The sequence below is a fragment of the Eschrichtius robustus genome, chromosome 19 (genome assembly GCF_028021215.1).
Source record: "Eschrichtius robustus isolate mEscRob2 chromosome 19, mEscRob2.pri, whole genome shotgun sequence".
In the NCBI taxonomy this organism is placed as follows: Eukaryota; Metazoa; Chordata; class Mammalia; order Artiodactyla; family Eschrichtiidae; genus Eschrichtius; species Eschrichtius robustus.
Window position 1 is genome coordinate 61,639,556 of NC_090842.1, and position 16,900 is coordinate 61,656,455.

General features: G+C 53.5%; 1 protein-coding gene across 5 annotated transcripts in view; it reads left to right on the top strand.

The window, feature by feature from the left end:
• The first annotated feature begins 5,423 nt into the window (after positions 1-5,423).
• Positions 5,424-16,900, top strand: part of BICRA (BRD4 interacting chromatin remodeling complex associated protein) — a 77,014-nt gene continuing 65,537 nt past the window's right edge. For 4 of the 5 annotated variants that reach the window (XM_068528256.1, XM_068528260.1, XM_068528261.1 and 1 more), the window contains exon 1: positions 7,522-7,657. The gene's annotated coding sequence lies outside the window, so the exon portion shown is untranslated. Of the gene's footprint in view, positions 6,790-7,521; positions 7,658-16,900 lie in introns of those variants that run through there. The other variant, XM_068528257.1, reaches the window with a different exon arrangement.

The following is a 16,900-nucleotide window of genomic DNA, read 5'->3' on the forward strand; positions in this document are numbered from 1 at the left end:
AAGCCATTTTCCCCATATTCACCAATCCACTGGTTTCCCTTTTTAAAAAATTTTTTTAAAAATTTATTTTATTGAAGAATAGTTGATTTACAATGTTGTATTAATTTCTGCTTACAGCAAAGTGATTCATATATATATATATATATATATATATATATATACTCTTCTTCATATTTGTTGCCATTATGGTTTATTACAGAATATTGAATATAGTTCTTTCGGCTATACAGTAGGACCTTGTTGTTTATCCACTGGCTTATCTTAATTCCCATTTTTTCCTGTCTCTTAGCAACTCTGGATGCCTTCCTCTCTCTCCCACCATGACCTACCCATTCTTGGTCTTCCTCTTCTTTTTCTGGAGAGAGATGTGGGACCTTGGGCCAGTTATTTAACTTCTCGTGCCTCGGTTTTTTCATCTGTGAAATGAGACCGCTATTTCGACTTCTTGGTTGTTGTAACAATTCAATGAGCTTAGAAGTGTGCCTGATGATTACACAGTAATGATCAGGGAAGTATTTAATGGTGAGAGGAGTAGGAGGGCTGAGGGCAGAACATTTCCTCATGAAAGGTACTTAAAAAAATTAAAAAGCTGGAGGCTGAAAAAATAAAATAAAATTTAAAAGCTTGCTCTGATACAGAATTTTAGGAAAAACCATCAGAAATTCTTTTATTAAAAAAAAAAAAAACCCACAAGAATATTACTCAGCCATAAAAAAGAATGAAATAATGCCATTTGCAGCAACATGGATGGACCTGGAGATTATCATACTAAGTGAAGTAAGTCAGACAAAGACAAATATCATATGATATCGCTTATATGTGGAATCTAAAAAGAAAAAAAGAAATACAAATGAACTTATTTACAAAACGGAAAGAGATTCACGGACATAGAAAACACACTTATGGTTACCAAAGGGGAAATGGGAGGGGGGTAGGGATAAATTAGGAGTCTGGGATTAACATATACACACTACTATATATAAAATAGATAACCAACAAGGACCTACTGTATAGCACAGGGAACTATACTCAATATTTTGTAATAACCTACAAGGGAAAAGAATCTGAAAAAGAATATCTATATATATAATATATATATATGGACTGAATCACTTTGCTGTATACCTGAAACTAACATGACATTGCAAATCAACTGTACTTCAATTTAAAAAAGTAAAAAAAAAAAAAAACCCACAAAACTCCTCTACGACAGAAAGCATACAAAATAGTTCACCTTCATTAAGAATCTGCATTAAGAAATAGAGACACAGATGTAGAGAACAAACGTATGGACACCAAGGGGGGAAAGAGGTGCGGGGCGGGGGCGGTGATGAATTGGGGGATTGGGATTGACATATATACACTAATATGTATAAAATAGATAACTAATAAGAACCTGCTGTATAAAAAAATAAATAAAATTCAAAGATTCAAAAAAAAAAAGAATCTGCATTAAGCTTCTTATAGCTTTTAAAACAATGCATCAAAAGACAAAAGAGAAAAAAAAAAAGACAAAAGAGTTTTTAGGGGCAAGTGTAATTTGGTGGTTAAAAGTATGAACTTTGGAAAAGGGCTGCCTGGGTCCGAATCCCTGTGACGCCTGATGTGGGCAATTCTATAACCTCTCTGTGACTCAGTTTCCACATGCGTAAAACGGGATGCTGTTAGAACCTGCTAGGATCTTTAGGGACATTCACCGAGTTTATCTATGTACCTGGGTCGGCAGCGCCAGCTCTGGTAGGCGTTAACTTAGAACTACATCATCTCGTAGCCGGTCAAGTTTTCACTCCAGGCCTGGGTCACTTTCCCAGCCATCTAAACAATGTTTCACAAACCCTGTTGCGAACTTATACAGAGGAAGTCTTGACAAGCAAGATCCATAACAGGTCAAAACTCAGCTGCAGGAAGTCGTTCTCATTCTCTGCTCCAGATCTCCCGGAACAGAGAGTAATAATAAAAGTCAAAACCCGGACAACTCTCCCTTCTGCAGGTCAATTCCGCCAGCGTCGTTTTCCGGAGGAGGCAGGCTTCCCTTCTTAAAGGGGCCTCTCCTAGTTTTGACTTTCTCTTCTCTCTCCTAAGAGGGCCTGGCTGGTTTCTCCTCCTTATCCCCTACTTAGCATCTCTCAGGAAGTGGGCCCTCCCTCTCCGTTGGGATGTTAAATCCTGCAGTGATTACTAATAAATAAAGCCACTCTTCATTGAATCTGGATTTCTGTTGGTCCTGAGTACGTGAAGCAGGTCAATTCCCCAAACACCATTGTGGGTTGTAGGGGGCGCAGGTCGGGGGTCCATGGCCTCTATAGCCAAGTCAAGAATTTTCCTAGGGGCCGTTGCTTCGAGGTACGTGGATGAAAAGGGAGAGTTCTCAGAACTTAATATTTTTGTTTACAAGTTTCTAACTTTACAAAGGTCCAAACAGATCTACCCTCCACGCACCCCGGTCTCCCTCCCCACAGACGCTGCAATTACCAGTTTGTTTCTGCTTTCGAAGATATTCTGTGCATTTAACAAGCAGAAGCTTATTATATTTTCTCACCTCCCCCTTAAATTATTATACACTCTTCCTCCTTCATTGCCTTTTCCCCTTAACTGAATTCATAGCTTATTCCGCGTCGGTTCATGTATTACTTCCTCATTTTACGGTTATTTCATGTCCCCCTGTGGGCCGGACCACAGCTTATTTAATGAGTCCCCTATCCATGGACAGCTAGGTTGTTTTCGGGTTTGCTTATCCTTACTACTTTTTATGAAAACAAAAACAATATTCCCTACCCCCTTGGTTAGCATTTATCAAGAAACCTGCGGAAGCCTCAACCTGCCCGCCCCCGCTGCCAGCCTCCACTTAGAGTATCCCCATCTCCAGGGTTCCAGTGCTTTGGCGGCGCGTCTTATGTAGGTTGCCTGGCTGAAGCTGTCAGGCGCAGGCCGGGACCCTCTGGCGCCCCGCCCCGCGGCCGGCCCGCAGTCGGGCCGATTCAAATCCAGCCAATGGCAGCGTGTAAACAAACCCAGGCCCCGCCCCACGATGAATAATTCTCCGGGCCGGCGCGAAGCCTATTTAACTAGGCGGGGGAAGGGGGCGGGACGGAGATGTTGCCCCGCCCCCAGCATGGGCCAATGGGCAACTAGACCCCGCCCCCCGCACTTGCCGCTCTGAGGACCCAAGGTCGGGGTGGGCTTGTAGCTGCCTGATTTGCCGCCGCTCGCTGTCTTGGCGCTCCAGGCGAGCCAGCGTAGCTGCGTGCTGGGGTAGCACTGTCCCGCTGTACTAGCCATATTTAAAGGGCGCGGTCAGAGGGCTCAGGTCGCTCCGGAGTCAGTGCCCTCCTAGTCCTCCTATTTTTCCCCTCCTGGCGGCTAGAATTCGGATCCTGGAGAGGTCTTTGATGAAAACTTGCCCCTGAAGTCGGATTGAACGAGAAGTGGAGGGACCGCAGGGGTGTTTTGGGCAAGGTTTTTTCTTGCTTTGTTCCTTTTTGTTATTGAAGTGTTACATGCCTCCAGAAAAGTGCACGGATCCTAAGCGTGCTGCTCAACTGAAAACGAAAAACACCCGTGGAAACATCTTGCCAGATAAAGAAACAGAACTTGGGTTGGCCAAGTTTTAGACTTTGCAGTTGCGGGTGCGAGGGAGGAGCCGCGATGGCCGTTGTTTTGACTTTCAGAGGCACAAACAACTTGTTAAAAAAAAAAAAAGAAAGAAAGAAAGAAAGAAAAAGGAAAACCACGCCTCTGTACAGAAACGGGAATCAGGCCAGGCTCTGGTCAGGCTCCCTCAGGGTAGGAGCTGGGCTGTTGGACGGGTAGGAGGTGTAGGACTCAGAGATAAAGGGTATTAGGATCTGGTTGGGAGAGCCGAGGGTGGGGTGGGGAAGGACTAGAAATTTGAGGGGATAGAAAATGCGCTTGTACTGGGGGTGGGGGAGGGGAGGTTTCTGGGCTGGAGGGTTGGGAAGACCAGGGGGACTTGGAGCCGGTGGGCTAAAAGTGGAACAAGGCATCACAGCCCCTGGGAGAGGGCAGTTTAATTCTCCAGTGTCCTGGACTTTCCACAGCAAATGGGTTTCCTGCTGTTCCTTTTCAGCTGCACGGTTATAATTAAAACAGTCCATTAAACGTTGAGATGAGGGGCCCAGAAATCCAAGCTCATTCAGCAAATATTTGTGAGGTGTCTGTCTTCTGCCCAGACCTATGTTAGGAGAGAGGAAATATCGTGACCTATATGGGATTAAGTTCCATATTGGCAGGCAAGGACCCTGTGTCCAGAGCCCAGCTGAGCACAGGGGTGTAGCGTATTTGGTAGATGAGAAAAGGTGGGTGCATCTTCTCCCGTCCTAATTTCTCACATCTGGATGCTGCTCTGTCCCTGTCCCATAAGAGCTTCTATGTGCCTCGTCCCATTTCATCCTTTCCATAGCCTTCATAACGTCTGGACTCTGGGGACAAACAGAGCTGGGTTTGACTCCCCGGCTGTGTGAGATTGATCCGGTTTCTTACCCTCTCCACACAAAAATGTTAGAATTGAGGTTTAAATGAGAGTCAGCGCCTGGCCCAGGGGGTTGGTATTAACAGTTGTCAGAGTGTTTATCAAAGCGAGGAGTTAGTTAGGATTACCAGCTTAATGATGTGTTCAGGGGAGATAAACAGCTGTCTGCAATGCATCAAAAACTGAGATGGATATGATGGATGGATAGATGCACAGATGTGTGATTAAGCTAGTAGAGTAGGATGCTGATGGTTGAATCTAGGTGGTGGGTATTTATCCTATTTCTTCCACCTTTCCATATTTGAAAATGTTCAGAATAAAATGTTGGGGGGGGGGCGATGGATTTTGGTGTCTGACTATACGGTCCCATTTTACAGATGAGAAAACGGAGGAGCTGGAGAAGTGACTTGCCCCAGGTTCATCAGGTGACTCGGTAACAGAACATCTGGGATTAGTTCCTCCCCTGGCTGGGTATCCCTGGGGCAAGTTGCTGAACCTATCTGGGTCTCACTGCCAACCCGATTCTGAACCTGGAACTGACAACTTGCATCTGATTTTCAAAGGGAAGGGGTGTGTCGCCCCCTAAAGAATAGCAGGTCTCTTCCTATTTGGGCCCATATAGACCCCTCCTCTGGCCTTGGACATTTGACCTCCCAGGGCTTTGCCAGCCATGGCTAGATTGGGGGCTTCTTTCACACCCATGCCCATTCCAGCCCGCCTGGCCTCAAGACCATCTTCCTAAGAGGTCAGGTATGCCTGTGGAAGGGTGGGTATTATCTCATTGTTCAGCAGATCTTTCTTGAGCACTTATTAAGTGCCAGGCACTGTTCTGGGGTGTGTGTTGGGGGGGTGGGGGGGTAGATACCATAATGCACCTAAGAAGCCTGGAACCTGCTACAGAGGGCAGGGGAAACTGAGGCTAAGTGACTTATTTGCTTACTTGCTCATTGTCTGTGGTCCCTAATAGACTGTGAGCTGCGGAATGGGGGTGGGAGGTAGCGATGGGGCAGGAACCAGGGTGTTCTTGGTCACTGCTATATTCCTGGCACACGCTAGATACCCATAAACAATACTTCCTGTATGAATGAATAAACTTGGACAGTCACCCCTCGCAATGCCTCAGGTCTGCTACCTTTGAACCCCAGTCAGTTCCCTAGTTCCGAGTCCCCCAGTGTTGGCAGCTATGACAAGAGACACCAGTGCCACCCAGCTCAGATCAGGTCCCACTACCCGGTTGTGTGACCTTGGGCAAAACGCTTCCCCTCTCTGAGCCAATTTAGTTTTCTACACTTCAAGGTGGGAATAACTAAAGGTCTCTAGGGAGGAGTTCCTGGAGGTCTCTTCTTGGTGAAGACTGGAAAAATGGCACCCAGATAAATGAATACCCAAGGTGTAGCCCAGTGGCTCAATCTTAGCAAATAGAAGGGCAAGCTGCACAAAAATAATGTCTTTGTATGTTGCTGTTCCTGGAAGGATCACATACCTCAGTGGGCCATGGATGACTACTATATGAGTTATAGATTGACCACTGTCTTATGTTTGGGGCAACACGTGTTCACTTCGGGAATTGATAAGGTTTCCTTTTTCTATAATAGTCAATAATAACAGCACTTATCTGGCACTTCCTGTCAGATGCTGCTCTCCATGAGAACATTTTCTCCTAATGACCTTATGAAATGAGGCCTATTAGTTATTTCCTCTTGGAAATGGACGGAGAGGTGAAGTAATTTGTCCAAGGTCACACAGCAAAGGAAGTGGCAGGATGTGAAGCACGGGCTCACTGGTTTGAGTCAGGGCGCTTAACCTCCGTGGTCTCTTAAATAATATGCGTAGTGCCACCAAGATGCCAGGATCTATTCTAAAGCTTAAAACACATAGGTCTCAATCACTCATTTATTCAACACGCATTTATTGAGCTGCTTCGGTATACACATGGCTTTTCCAGGGCACCGGGGAAATAGAAGGTAAGAAGAAACCAGAATATAAGTTCCCTTGGCTTGTGCGCCCCGGCAGGGTAGCTCCGAGCTGTCTAGGTGTTCGATGGGCCCCGAGCAAGGCGCAGGGCACACAGCAGGCGCTCAGCAAGCGTTCCCTGAACGAACGCGCGAATCGAAGTGTCACGCCCGCAAGGCGTACACGGCCCCGCGGGGCGGAAACAGACCCAACACCACCGAGGCGTCCTGGGGCTTCTGGGAGTCCCATCTGCGCGGCCCGAGAGGCCTCGAGGAGGCTCTAAGACAGGTCGGACCCACGTCCCCGGCGCCCTCCCCGGGGCGTAGCAGCTTAAAAGACCGATTGAGGTGAGTGAGCGAGCCGCGTTCGGGGTCCCGGCCAGTAGCCCCAAAGCACCGCCCGCCCCCGCGCCTTCCACCCTTTTGGCTCCGACTCCCGGCTCCTTCGCGATTCCACCTGCGGGGCCTCCCCTCTCCTCCAGCCGCGACTCCCGCTACCTTTTCGAACCTTCGGCGCTCCCCCTGGTCGCGTCCTCCCGCCCGGCGACCATCCCCCGCGTCGGGGCGCGCCCAGGGCGCACCGCGCCCGCTCCCCAGCCGGGCTGGGCGCCCGGGATACGGGAGGGCGAATCCCTTTAGACTTTCCCCCTAATCCGGAGCATCGCTCGATGCAGTCGGCAGACTCCACCGTAGCCTGAGAAGGCGCGCCCCTGAACCCCCGGGACTAGGGCTGGGGAGGGGGCGGCGCCGGTGCGGAGGTCACCCTCCCGGGGCGTTCGCAGCTTCCCATTCGTTCGCGGGCCCGCAGCTCGGCGCCCAGAGCCGAAGCTGGTTTGCGGAGTCGCGGGGCGGGGCCTCCTCCAAGCCCGTCCCTCAGCGAGGGCGGAGGGAGGAGGAGGAGGAGGAGGAAAGGGGGGGTGGAACACAAAACCTGCAAGGTTTTTTTTTTTTTCTTTTGCATGTAATTAAAAAATAAATTTTTTTTTTTTTTTTTTTGCAAACCCGAGGGGTCCCGCCCGGAGCGGGCGCGGGTCCGGGGCGCCCGGGCCGCGGCGCGGGGCGGCGGCAGGGGCCTGGCGGAGGCTGCCGGGCGGCCGCCATGCGATCAGGCAGTGCGCTGACCGGCCCGGCCGGTCGGCCCCTTCTGGGTCCTCCCTTTGCAGCCCGTGCGGGGCCGTCTCGGAGACCCCGCGCCGACGGCTGCTCAAACATCAGGGTGAGTTTCTCACAATGTAGCAATTTCTCTTTAAATCTCTTAACTCTCTCTACCTGCGAGTCGGGGCTGTGACAGGGCGCAAAAGCGAGGGGGGAGTGGGGGTTGGCGGCGAGGGTGTGTGTGGGGGGAGCCGGAGCCGGGGCCGAACCCACCCCCTCGACACTCACACACTTAGCCCCCCAACCGGGGCGCATCGCCCGCTGCCTCTTTTTCTGTTCGGCGCCCACCACCCCCGGCAGCCCCCCCTCACCCCCCGCGTCTCTCCATCACCGCCGCCCCGATCCTGCGGGGACCCCCCCCCCCATCCACCCCGGGCTCCCCTGCCCAAACCCGGCGCCCGGTGCCTCCCCGGCCCTCCCGCCGGCTGCCGGGGATACAATGGAGCGGCGGAAAAACGAGACCTAACGTTCCACGGGGGGAGGGGTGGGGAGACCCCCTCCCCCGGGCCGGGGGGGCCCCCCCTCCCCTCGCCCTGCTCCCTGCCTTTTGGGGAAGAAGAGGGCAATGGGGCAGCGGATGGTGGTTTCCCGGCCGGAGCTGGCGAGCCTTCGTCTCCCCCTCTCGCCCGTCCCCTGCGCTCCCTCCTCAGATCCCTCCGGGGGCGCCGGGGAGAAACGGGGCCTCCGGCATGCTGGGGAGGGATGGATGCGGAAGGAAGCCACTGGGTCTCCTCCTCCCCACCGCCCCGAAACAATGAAAGGAGTTGACTTGGTCCCCCACCCCCCAGCAATGAAAGGAGTTGACCCCCGCCCCCGCTAGCTGGTTGTTCCCGGAGGGGGCCGTTACGGGGGGTGGGGAGGAGGGAGGTGAGCCTTACCCCTGTCACCTCCGAGATTTGGGGCGGCCCCCCATCTCCACCCCCTCGGCCTAGCAATGGGAGGCACCAGGCCCAGCCCGGGCACCGCGCTCGGGTGGTGACCTTTAGACAAAGGCAGCCCTTTCCCTGTGGTGAGCCCGGACGAGCCGGGCCCGAGGCCTCCCCGGGCCCCTGCGGAGGGCGGCCGGGCCGCGGGCACCCGGAGGGAGGGATGGAGGAGGAGGGAGGAGGGATGGAGCCATCTGGTTTTCCCATCCCTCGCTGCCCCTCGGCTGCTTCTCCGGCTCCTGTCACGGCCGGCCGCGGGGAGACCAGGGACCGCGGGCTGCCCAGGCCTTGGTCCGCGGCCAGCGGCGAGCGGGGCGAGCAGCCGCGGGCGGGCTCGGGAGGCAGCGGTGATTGGAAGGCACGGCGGTTCCTTCCTCTCCGCACCCCTTTGTTTTGCTTTGTGGTTCTGAGCAGCTGAACTTCCCGGGAGGTGGGGTCAGAGGCCGCTGTGTCAGCTCTCCCCGGAGGCCGGGGTGACAGGTCCCAGCCCTCTGGTGTACCCCGACCGGGGGCTCCTGCCCGTGCTCGGCCTTCTGTCCGGACAGGCAGCCCCTTTTGTTACATAGCCCTCCGATAGTATAGATCTGGGGATGTATTGAGGGTTTGCTTTTCCCTTACACCTCCTTTCCCAGGGCTCTTGTCAGGGAAACAGTTTTTAGAAACACCCCCAGACTTCAAGGCCTGAGATTTCTGAGAAGTGCTCTGTGCTTTCAACCTCTCCTCTCACCTGGGGTGGGGATGGGGGCCTCAGTCAACGCCGACCTGCTAGGGTGGTGGGAGAACAGGGGAGCTCAGGAACCACCCCCTTCCCATGTGCCAGCGTCCAGTGAGACTTAAGGGGTGTGCTTAGCTACACCCCCCTTCCCCAGAGCTCCCCCACTCCTGGAAGGCGGAAATAACATCTCCTACCCAGAGAGCATTAGGGATTGGCTACTGTTAGGTGCGCTACCCACTGGCCACCACCCGAGGAGGAAGTTGGGTCAGTTATGTGATTCCCATTTTGCAGACAGGCTAATGGAGGCTCAGAGAAGCTAAGTGATTTGCCCGGGGTCACACAGCCCCAATCTGTAACTGTCTCAAGTTTTTCCAACTCAGCTCAAAACTCTTAGGTTCTCCTGTACCCCTCTTTGGCAATTTGTCCGTTTGACTTCAGTTGAGTCTCAAATGTAGATAATACCAGGAAGGAGCGGCTGAATTCCACCCCCCCCCCACCCCCCCCCCCCCCGCCCAGTGCTCGTTTGGGGAAGGGGTAAGGAGCATCTGGAAGCTGGGCTGAGGGCAGGATGCTTTCACCTGTGGCTGGAGCAGAGCGTTTGCCTGCAGGAGCTGAGGATTGGAGGTGTGGAGTCAGGAGAAGGGGGGGCCCCAGGCCTCGCTGGCTGGGGTTTGGGGGCACTTGGTCGGTGGCCCCTCTGTCATCCTCTTCCTGCTCCACCTGACCTGGGACTCGGCCCCGCTGGGAGGGAATCTGAGCTGCCGGGGACCTTCGTCGTCGCTCTGCCCCGTGACCCTCCATGGCGCCGTGATGTAGCTGGCAGAGAACTCCCCTGCCCGCTCTCCCCTCGGCCTGGGCGGCAGACTCCCTGCCCCACCCTGTAACCTCAGGCGCTAGATTCAACTCACTAGTCCTCAGTTTCCTCATCTGCAGGTGGGGATCAGTAGAGCTTCCTTAACTGACCTTGCGGTGACTGAAAGTTTTATCCAAACGTGTTATTTTTATTTCTCCTTCAGCATACAGGGATATGGCAGGCCTGCAGGGGTGGGGAGGAAAGTTGGGTGCTGGGTATTTTAGGGTGAATGGCAAAAGGCATCTACCCTGGAGGAATTCCCTGTGGTGGTGGGTGAGGGCCCACCGTAAGGAGTTCCACTTTGGTGACACTCCGCCTCCAGCTCTCTGGGACCCCACCCCTTCAGCACTTGCGGGTGTCGAATACACATTTGGCCAGTGGGGGGGGGGAGATGAGGGCGAAGGGCTGGGGAGGGCCCAGCTTCCCCAGTGAGGGGGGCAATACGGGCGATCTTGCCATTTTACAGATGAGGAAACTGAGTCCAGCGGATACCTGTTCTATGGCTGAGAGGGGACTCCAGCCCAGACTTCAGGGAGGGGGTGGGGTGTGATTGGAGAGGGGCTAACACTTGGAGGGACACCCTACAAATACCTTCCTGAGGTGACAGGCATCATAGGTAATCATAATTCCTGTGGGGCGGGGGCAGGAGGGGAGGGGCTGTAGGTCTCTCTAGGGTGAGTGCTTCTTGAAAGTTGGAACTGATTTTTGGGGGGCAGGGTGGGGGTGGAAAAGGGGGGAAGCGTGAGGCCCAAGAGTGACAGGCCTGTGCCCTGCCCCCCTTTTTTGCCTGCTTCCTTCCCAGAGGCCTCAGGGGCCTTCCCCAACCTTCCCTGGGGATGTGGGGTCTTCCCCCTCTCCCCTCTGAGAGGTTGTGAAAGGGTCCAGGGGTCAGCGCCAAGCCCCAGGAGGCCTGGCAGGAGGGTCCTGGGGGGTGTGTGGGTACCCCGGGGTCCTGGGGGGGGTCACCTTTGAGCCCCAGGCCCAGCCACCATCAGAGTTCCCGCCCGCCCTCCCAGCTCTCCCCCGTGGCTGTCTTGACTCCTGATCTCAAGAATGCAGAGGGCTGCTGGTGGGGGGAAGTTAATTGGAAACAGGAAAACATGGCATTCCTTTCTAGCCGGCCTGGGCCTGGAAAGCAGTGAGGGGCTGCCTTTCTCCCTCTCCCGCCCTGCAGGGGAGAAGGGTGGGGGGCATGGTTCTCTTGCCTCTGTCTCTCCGGGGTCTTTCCCCCACCAGGCTCCCTGACTCTTAGTGGAAACAGCAAGTTGCCTGTTTTACATCCATGATGTAAAACGCTCTCCCCCCAATCAGAATGACTTGCCCCCCTTTTTCACCGGGTCATATCCAAGTTTGTCCCCGCTCTCTGAGGGCGGAGGGCCTGTCTTAGTTGGCTCCCCAGCGTAGGATGTGTCACACTAGAGACACATGGGAAATGTTTGGTTGACTGGTCCCCAAGGATTCCCTCCTCCTTCCTTCCCTAGACTTCTCCGCTGCCTGGGGTACCACCATTAGAGTTTTATCCCCATTGACTGAAGCCTTTGTGTCTCAGTGGCATGCAAGATCCCCCAATGGGAAAAGAGAAGGTTTTCTAAGACATTTCTAGTTTGGCGACAATTAGTTTTGTGTCCTGAGTTTGCAGGTATTCATGGTGGCGGGGGATCTGTTGGCAGGAGAAGCTGGAGAGAGGGCCTGTCTGTCTTTAATTGTTCCCGATTAAACTTCCTGAGGGCCTACTGTGTGCCACGGCCCTGGGGCCCAGTTATGGTATTGGGACCCAATCCGGGAGGAGGCTAGAGAGAAGTGTTGTCTTCAAGGCTGCTGGGGGACTTTGATGCCTTCTGTCTGGGTGGTTTGCAAAGGCTCCAAGAGGGAAGCAACTTCTTTCTCTCTTTCTCTTTTTTTCTAAGTGAGACATCCACATGGGACAAATTCAAAATCCCAAACATAGTAAGTCTACCCCTTTACCCTCCGGGGCATCCCTGGTCCCCCAACTCGCCTCCCCAGAGCACCGCCTCAATCCTGATGTTCTGTGCGCACACATTTATATACATGTGTATGTCTTAAAAAATATTTATTTTGCACAGATGGTAGCACCCTCTTCCCATCGTTCTGCACGTTGCTTTTTTCACTTCATCTCCCTGGGAGATGTGCACAGTACATGGAGAGGTTTCTTTGGTTTTTTCTCAGCTGCGTTGTATTCCTCAGTGTGGGCAAATCCTCCTTGACTCAACACGGATATGGAGGTGTCTCCTAAAGTTTCAGCGTGCAGAGCCAGGGGGCATGCATCCATCTGTCTTACTGGGAAGTGGGTATGCCAGCGGGATAAACTCCTGGAGGCGGGATTGCTGGGTCAAGAGCCTGCGATTTGTCATTCGGTCACTCTTAGGAGGCACCTGTGGAGCTGTATCTTGAAGGAAATCGTTTCCCCTCCTATTCAAGTCATCCCACCCATCCATCCATTGTCTTTGCCTCTTGTGACCTCCTTGCCCCTTCCTTCCTGCCCGTGGCCTGCACCATGTGCTTGCCACTTGGTGTGGAGGTCAAGGGTGTGGGCGCCGTTGATTTGAATCCCGTCTCTGCCGCTTGCTGGCTGAATGGATGCAGGCAGGGGGCTTGCTGGCTCTGGGCCTCAGTTGCCCCCTCTGTTAAATGGGTTCACCTCAGTACCTACTTTTGGAAAGGCTGTTGTGAGGATTAAATAATACCCATCAAGGTGCATGGGTAGCCTAGCTGAGTCATTCAGTGGAGGTGTCATCTGTCATTCTATGGCAGTTCTGTCTCCTGGGGTCAGGAACCCCTTAATTCTGGGCTGTGAGCCCCCTTACTGGCAGGCAGGGGAGGGAATGCTGGCTTTTCCACTTACCTGCAGCGTGACCTTGGGCAAGCAATCTTTTTCTGGGTCTCGATTTCCTTGTCTGTAAAATGGGCTCATGATGGCTCCCTGGCAGGTGGGCTGTGAGGGCCGAAGGAGGCACTGCCCTCCCCAGCCGGGCGTGCAGTAGCCGTTCAGGAAGCAGCATCTGATGTTGCTGTTATTTTCACTATGATTACTGTTCTCCTATGGGCCCCACGCTGACTTCGCCACTCTGAAAGCTCTCCATTGTCTTCCTGAAAGGCACATAGGGAACATTGTTGGCATTCTAAACCGCACAGCAGCGGAGGGCACAGGGCAGGCTGCTGCGGCGGCATGGCCCTGGGGACAGACAGGGCTGTCCTGCTCTGGGTCTCGCTTTCCTCATCTGGAAGAACGGCTGTGATGGGAGACCTACCTGTGTGCTCACGGATGTTCAGTGCTTAACACAGTGCCTGACATATCACAAGTGCTCAGAAAATGTCAGTGGCTGTGATGGTGGTGGTGGTGGTGATGATGATGATGATGATGATGGAGATGGAGAGAAATCTCCCGTGGAATTAGATACCCGCGTCCTTGCCTCCTTCCCCTAAAACCCCGGGCAGTCAATGTTGGCATTTTAATCAGAGGGAAGGTTCCAAGGCAATCAAATACCCTTTGGGCCTCAGTTTCCTCATCTGTAACAGAACTCATGGGGTCTTTGTGAAGCTTAAATGAGTGAAGATGTAGAAAGCTTTTAAGACAGGCCCTGGCTTGCAGGAGTGCGGTGAAAATTCACTTTGCTTGTTATTATTTTAACTTTTTATCATGGAAATTTTGAAGTACCCACCAAGAGTTGAGAGAATAAAATAATCAACCCCTGTGTACCCATCGCCAGCTTCACCAATTTTCCGCTGATCCCTCCTCCCGCCGCCCCCCAACCCCCTGCGCCACGCTGCACTTTCTTTTCCCTTTTCTGCTGGAGTACGTTTAAGCAAATTCCAGATATCATATCAGTTCAACTGTATCATTCTCATTACTAATGGTGTTATTATTTTTGGTATCCAGAATCTGTTTCATCACCTCCGGGTTCTATTCTGTTCTGTGATGGAAGAGACATTAGGCCCATTTCATAGATTGGGGAAATCGAGGCTGCAGGCAGTAAACTTTGGTCAGGTTGTCCTTGATCTGTGTTGCCATCCTGTCTTGGCCACCCCAGGCTTTGCACCTTGGTGGGTGGCTGTTTCTGATCACACGGGCTTGGGGATTTATGCCTGGATGTGGGTTGTGATATTCTGTGCAGAAATCACAGTCAGAGAAGGTGGGCCAGTGGCAGGGGGATGGACAGATGACCCTGGCAGTGAGGGGTTACTGGGTCAGCCGCCCGGGTTCGAGTCCTCTTTCTGCCCCTTCTAACCTTGTGACTTGGGGGCAAGTTACTTCCTTTCTCTAATTCCAGATTAGAGAACCAGAAGTACAGGAATAATAAATCGATTCTTCTTTCAAGAGCTTTTGCATCAATTAAATCAGGTCCTGAGTGGAAAAGTGTTTTGCAAGTGCCTGGCTCAGAGTAAGCACTCTGCAGAAGGTAGCAGTCACCATTGTCACTGTAGTTAGTTATCACTTCCGTGGAGGCTGTAACCAAACGCTCCTTCCAGGGGTAGGAAGGTCAGAGGAAGGGTTATATCCCTGGAGCCCCTGACCAGGCCTGGCTGCCTTAATCTCCTCCTTTTGCTCACTCCATCCTCTATAATTTTCCTTCAAAGTGTTTCTTGTCCTTCGAGGGGCTGGAGGGGGCTGTTGACTTCTAGGTAGCTCCCCCACCCAGCCTCCTGTGTCCCCTATGTCCCATCCTGGCAGCCTTGGGTGCGGAGTGAGGGAGGAACATCTCTATGGCTGTGGGACCCTCGTTAATGACCCCTGGGGCCCTGGAGGGAGCCCCGGTGGCCTCCGCAGCTTGGAGGTGAAGGGCGGTCCATTCCGCCAGGACACCTGCAGATCGAAGGTCCCTGGAGCCCCCTTTCCAGAGGATGGATGCCGCCCTGCCTCTCGTCCACTATGTGGTACTGGGCAGGCCGATGCTCACAGATGCTCCCGGGGTGCTTGTGACAGTTGGCTAGACTGTAACCTCCCTCCTGACCTTCAAGGCACCTCACCCACCTTCAAACAGCAAGCCCTCCAGGCTAGGTGACGGGGGCCCCCGGAAGAGCTCTCAGCTCTTTACCCTCTCAGGCCAGGCTCCCCTCGGCCTAGCAGGCTCTGGCCACGGTGGCCTCACTTCTCTCCCCAGAACGTGCCCAGTGCCCTCCCGCTTCTGTGGACGTGCATCCCCTTTCACAGAAAGTTTTGTGTGTGTGTGTGTGTGTGTGTGTGTGTGTGTATGTATGTATGTATGTATGTATGTATTTCTCCCCCATCCTCTCACTGAGTGTAATTGGCATACAGTGAAATACACAGAGATTAAGGGTGCTTCTCCATGAGTCTTGCCAAACCATAGCAGCCTGTGCAATCCACACCCCATCGAGATCCAGAGCGTTCACATCGCAGCCAAAAAGTTCCTTTGTGCCCCTTCACAGTCAACACCCCCTCCCAGAGCAGCGGGTCACTGGCCCGCTGCTCGTTTATCCTGTTGTGGACCTGCCTTGCCTCTTCTTGAATCTCGCGGACTTGTGTGGTCCTTTGGGTTGAGCACCTCAGCTCAGCATCACTGTTTGGAGATTTAGCCTTTTTATCACTGAGCAGGGGTCCTTGGGAAGGCTTCACCTCCTTTCTCTCGGGAGAGAGAAATCTGCCCCCCCACCCCGTCCCCTCTTGAAGTCTCATCATCCCATTCGCCCCTCCCCTGGGTGCCCTTCCCAGCCTCGGCCTCTGGCCTAGGGATGCTCTCCCACTTCACTGCTCCACCCCTCGTAGCCCCATTGGGATGTAGGTATCCCGTGAGCTTTTCTTCAGGCCTGGCTTTCTCACTAGATTCTATAAACTACAGAAGGAGGGAAATGATGTGCCCCGTGTTCTCAGCTCCTGGTGTGCAGTAGGAATCCTGTAGATGTTTGTTGACTGACTCACTGACTGACTGAAGGATGGACATGTCACAGGCATGGAGAAAGGGAGCAGAGAGCCTGTGCTTGGAGTCGCTCTTCTGTTTCTTAAAAAGTGTGACCCACCTGCTTCCAAAGCACTAAAAATGCCAATCTCGGGGTGCCACACATCTCCTGGGAGTCCTGGTGGGTGGGGCCCGAGAGGCCCCCAGCCAGCCTCAGCTGCCTTCATTGCCCCCCCCACCACTTTTATCAAGCCCGACCCCTGAGTGGTTCCTTGGCTCAGGAAGCCCAGCCCTCAAAGCTGCAGGGCTCTGCCTGCAGCAGCAAAGCTCCACCGGCAGGCCCCTCACCCAGGACAGGCAGCCATGGGTCTCCCAACTGCACTTGACACTTGGTGCATGGACATTGCCTATCCTGCCCTAGCCACCTCCCCACTGCCCAGTACTCGCTCCCAAAGTGTCTTCAGAGAGGGAGTGAATCAGGGCCCACGGGGCAGGTCAGGACTGGGGCCTGCCCGCTGCCCAGCAGGGAGACTGAGGCTTCCGGGGGGGCGCTCAGGTGCTGCCCTCCTCAGTTCAGCCACGACCGGAAGCCACACGTGCTGTGTTCACACAAGCCATTGGCTGTAAGTTACGCCTCCTTTTACCGAGATGCTAAAATGGGGAAAGACTCAGGTCTCGAAGTTGATAAAAATGTCTGGGAAACTTCTGCTCCGTCTTTGCCTTCTGGTTTCTGCGGCCCTTCCGGGCTGCCCGTGCTTTGCCACCTAAAGTCTCAAAGCTGTTTCGTGAGGAGTTGTTTTTCTTTGTCGGATTTCTGTCTCCTTAGCTGGCCCAGCAGAATTCCCTGACATCTGCCCGGCCCTTACCCCTCCCCGAGCCCGTCCCCCTTCCGCAGTCCTATTTTTTCTTTGCGACCTTTAAGGGGCAGGGAGCCCTG